This window comes from Peromyscus californicus, unplaced genomic scaffold (genome assembly GCF_007827085.1).
Source record: "Peromyscus californicus insignis strain IS unplaced genomic scaffold, ASM782708v3 Scaffold_9__1_contigs__length_137607984, whole genome shotgun sequence".
Taxonomy (NCBI): Eukaryota; Metazoa; Chordata; class Mammalia; order Rodentia; family Cricetidae; genus Peromyscus; species Peromyscus californicus.
The window spans coordinates 97,373,735-97,379,196 of NW_026294617.1; positions in this window are offsets into that span (position 1 = coordinate 97,373,735).

The window sequence follows — 5,462 nt, forward strand, 5'->3', positions numbered from 1 at the left end:
AATGTGGTGAGGTATGTAGTGGATTCCTAGGCATATCAATTCAAAAGACAGTTTAAGAGAGTAGTTGTTTGTTTGCTTGGTTTATTCATTAAAATATAGGTAAATACACATTATAAATGCTCCATAACCTTAGCAGGTTTTATTCACTTTGGAAATAGTCACAAAAATGAGGGGATCCTAGAAATACAAAAAACAGAAAACACTTTGCAATAAGTATTTAATTGGACTTTAATGGGGATTATCGATGTGAAGGAAATGGAAATTGATGACCAAATTCCCCAGGATTATGAACAATTCTGAGAGAACGAATCATTTCTACAGATTGGGAATGAAACCAGTCCTTCACAATAAAGCCCTCCTTTAGTAGCCTTCAATTTATCAGACCCTTTCCAGGGCCCAACTTGTCAGCTCCAGGAAGTAAGACAGTAATGTTTTATAAAAGCAACTGGGATGTCTCAGCACAGTGGGAAACCACTTTTAAGCTGGCATCAACAAGCTTTGTTTGTGGGAGACCTTACAGAAATGACTGCTTTTCCTACAAGAAATGGGCTGCCTACTGTGGTGATGTCAAGGTCAAGGGTACGGACTAGGGACTTGAGGTCACACCTTGGGAGGGTAACTACAGAGTGTGTTCTCTTTGCTTTTGTCCAGTATAGAGAACAAGCAAACTCATTAGGCAAAACCCTGGAAGGTGGCATGTAGATCAGATGTATCAGGTCGTTATAACTCTGAACTATATTTTATTTGTTGTAGACTATAAATCATGATGATGCAATGGAGGACTATAGTCAGGAATTCCAATTGTCTGTTCAGTGCTGGTACATGGAGGGGCAAGTCTAACCTCTATGAGTTCCTGTGTCTTAATGATTCAGTTTCAATGTGCTACCCCACTCCCTGGGAAGCTAAGGGCACCTATTGTAAATCCAGACATACATACAAGCAAAAAGCAGCTTTAAATAAGTGCAGAACCTTAGGCCAGTAAAAAGGTTAGCCTTAATATTTGGTGATAATATTAATTAAGTAGTAAAAGTTGTTAAAATTTATTTTTCAAAAAATGGAGGTGTTCAAATACCTTTCTTTGTGCTTATTTATATCTGCATGAATATAAAATGCCATTGGTTATTCATCTTTAATACCTAGGGGATTTATAAGCATATTGCTTCAATAAAACTTGGTTCATCTGTGTAGTACATGGCTCAGATATGCATATTTAATTACTCTGAAAGTAATTTACTTGTACAGATGGTGGTATTAGAGGGTCTTACTTCAATTTAAATTACTTTCACTGAAAGAAAAAAGTCTTCCTTGGCTATGATTCCTAAGTAAAAATTTAACTTGTATAATATGTGGAATACAGCTACTTGTAGTCATCATACACAATAATGTCACGTATTCAAAATAAACATTATTGTAAAAATTCTGAAGCTATTCACAGAGAGTAGAATTATAACAAGATAATTCATGATTCTCTCATGCAAAGTTCAGGGTGTTTAAAACTCAGCCTGCAGACAGAGTACAGAACTGAGCTTAGCAAAAGCACAGGGGATCTCCTTTGCAGCTAAAGGCAGTGCAGGCCACTGGGGCTTAGCTTACATGTATTCAGCAACCCTATCAAGCCCCCACCTCCCAACCTGGAAGATTCTGCAAAGAAATGAAGTGATTTCTGAGCTATCTACCTGGACATACCTCAGAGAATCCCTTCACAGGATCTTTGGTTATTTCGTCCTTCCCCTTCTAGAAAAGGGCAAAGCTACACGTTTCTCCCACTGCAGTCTGGTAGCTTCTAAAATGCAGCATTCATCCTGTGGAAAACAAGCCCCCAAATAAACATCATCCTTTTCAAAGGCAAGCCAGTCACAAAGGAAGACAAATAGCTCATAGCATTTTGTATTGATTATCACAGAGTAGCTGAGTATTAAAAATGGGGAAAATATAAATGCTTTTGAAAAAGATATTGTTTTCTATTATGAGATTGTAAGAAAGTGCCTGTGTCTTTGCTCATTCTTCACTGTGAGTATTTCTTTATTAAAGCACTGTATCTCAGGCAGCACAAAAGTGTGCTGTTCTCCACTCTGGTTGCTATGGTAAGTAGTCATGTTTTATTGAAAAGTAAGTGGTCGCCACCCACATGAATGGCTCCCAAATGGTCCTTAGCATAAGCTCCCTCCCTCTGCTCCTCACATTTTATGACTAACCTGATTTTTTTTTTTAATAAACATGAATTTTATCCTTCAATTAAGGTGAAAATCTTCGGCCTTCTCTCAAATCTGTCTTTTGAAATGGCTGTACTAATTAGGACCCTTGAACAGAGAGTGTAACTTGATGACAGAGAGATTAAAGGAAGAAAACATTGCAAATGCACGTCTCATGGGAAACTTCAAATTGTTTTGTAAATTTTGCACATTGTCTGTATACTTTACTTTATAATTTTATTCACTGAGACTGATTTGATATACTCACCTTTACTTTGTCAAGACCCATTACCCTTAATCTTTGTGATCATACATGTATATGTAAAATAAACATATATGATAATATTGTAGGGACACTCCATTATAGGATTCATTTTAAATAACAGAGTCTGGAATATGAATACAAGGTATTTTCGTGGTGCATGCGTATTTGGGAGTTTATTGTAAATTACCTTTACCAAATGAAGACGGATTCCTGAAGCAATATTTCAAGCCAGTTGCACTGTGTGTATATATGTATGTATGCATGTATGTATGTATCTATCTGCTTATCTATCGTATGTCTATCTATCTATTCTATCATCATTTTGTCTTCTATACATATATCTTCTGTCATTTATCAATGCACTGTAGTACTTGCCATATGGCACTGGTCACTTAAAGGTAAGTGAGTTATCGTGAGATCATTTTTATTTTGAATCATCACTGGTGTATGTGTTCTCCTTTAAAATACTTTACCAGAAACCTGGTATATGAAGAACAAACAACAACGATAATGTTGGGCTAGAAATCCTCCATCTGATCAAAAGCATCCAGTTTATCTGTCAGACTCAGAAATTTCTGACCCACGTCCTCTTTCTACTCTTTTCTCTCTTCAAATTTGTCTTGAAAATTACTAGGCTCAGTTGCTCACTTGGCCATGTACCTGTGACTCAGGGCACCAGGTTTCCTATCATTTGGTGTTAGCTGAATTGTTATTTTCTCACCAAGACTGAAAACTACTACCATTTCATGAAGGAGAAAAACACAGGGCTGGATGATAAGAAAAGATAATGGAGGGAGCGAGAAGAGAAGAGCAGAGACTTTCTTAATTATGCCATTCAGATACATGCTCCAGTGGAAACTTCTGTCTCACACTGTAAAAACTCTTGACACATGGTGGTCACTACAGATGCGGCAACAGCAGCAGCAGCAACAGCAGCAGCAGGTGATACACAAGTGAGAGAGTTGTACCTCAGACACACAAAAGAGGTGACTATTTTTCATTTTCGAGAAGAAAGATAAAAGAAACAAAGTGCTTGACCAAATGTGACAGAAATGTTTCTTCATTTCATTCTTACTCTTGTTTATTACACATTTTCTGTTGTAAGGCAACTCCCCTCCCCCCATAATTCATTTTATTGATTTTTATATTAAAGCGATTGAAAGCAATGTGATATCATTTTCAGGCATAATAGAGTCATAGAAGCATGACAGCCGACACCTCACTTGGGGAAATAACATGTAAACACTCTACAAATTAGCCTCTTCTAATGCAGTTAATAAACTAAAATAAACACTTGCAGATGGAATAGAATTAAACAATACATTAAATCTCAGTGCATGAGTTTGCTGTGGCCTTTTCTTTTTATTATAAATGACCATCACTAACATGATTCTAAGGACTCCATTAAGGAGAACGTACTTGCTAATAGGTGGAGACTAATGAGGCAGTGGAAAGTATAGCTGAAGAGCTTGCTACCTCAACCACAGAAAATTATGCTCTACGCACAACTAAGTACGAGGGTCTGAAAAAAAAAACAGTTAACCCTTAAAAGCAAATAAAGCATATGCTTTGGGGGAAAGTATAGCCACAGTCAACAGAGTTACAGTACCATGGGGAATAAAGGTCCCCTGTCTTCTGGAGTAGATTGCTTTAAGGACAGCAGAGAGAAGAGATACTCTAGGCCTTCTATGGAAAATTCTAGGGTTAGGAAACGACTCCATGGGTAAAGTGCTGACTGTACAAGTATGAGGACTTGAGTCTGGATCTTCAGAACCCAAATAAGGTCAGGCATAATAGTGCTTTTGCACCTGCACACAAGCACGTGTACACACACACACACACACACACACACACACACACACACACAGGAGAGGGGCATTTAAGATGATTGAAAGTACAACTTTGAAAATAAGTCTGAGCAGAACAAGGGAACATTGCCATTACTTCCACGTCTGCCTCTTTATCATCTGCCTCCACCACAGCCTTATCTTTCCCCACGGACTTTGATTCTCACACATACCCTGTATGGATTTAATGTTTCTTGTTCCATTAGCCACATCTTTAACCCCCACTTCCACGAAAGACACATGGATGCAGTTTTGAATTTTGATAATAAAACTCTCCGGTATCCAATTCCTGACCCTCTGCTGATTTTCAGCTTCATTACCCTCACATTTGCTGACAGGTGGTAGTGGTTTGCCCTGAAATGCCATCAAGACAAAATAAATGAAAACAAATGCAATTCAAGATACAACGTGATACGTGCCATTAGAGCTACACAAACAGGATGCAATGGGGTTTCCAGCTGTAAAATGCTGCTCTCAGGACACAGTGGAAGACTGGATCCAACAGACATAACATCAGAACTTAAGTCTCAGGATCCCAAAATGTCAACAAGAAGCTACCTCTGGGTGTTTAACAGAGAAGCTTACACAAACCTAAGGGAATGATCCGACTCAGAACTCTTTGACCACTTGAGAATGGTGTGTGTGTGTGTGTGTGTGTGTGTGTGTGTGTGTGTGTGTGTGTGTGTGTGTGGTTATTCTGGAAGAACATATCTGGAAGCTTAATATGTTTTGTTTGGAAAGATTCATGAAAGTGGAGACAGTTTTTGTACAGAAACAAGCCAATTATTTTCGCTTGCCTACTTCCTTACTTTCATGTTAAAATTCCTGATCAGATGGAAATTAACTACTTCAAGATCTGCAAGGTTGGGGAACTTTTTTCTTCTTCCTACTTACATTTATCAGGGAAAGAAACCTTTCAAATGAAGAAGACACGGTGGCCTCTTCTGCCTTTATGCACAGTCCTCAAATTTTCCAATGACATGCTGAATCTTCTTCAGCATTTTTTTTTGATTGTTCACAGAAAATTCAAGTTGAGAAATGATCTTCAGCACCTGCATCTCTCTGCATCTGAGATGAGGCTGGAAGGTTATGGGGTGTAGATGAGAAGAATGAGAGGAGACTTGCTTTGTTTGTGTGGGTATGAAGAAGAAATACTCC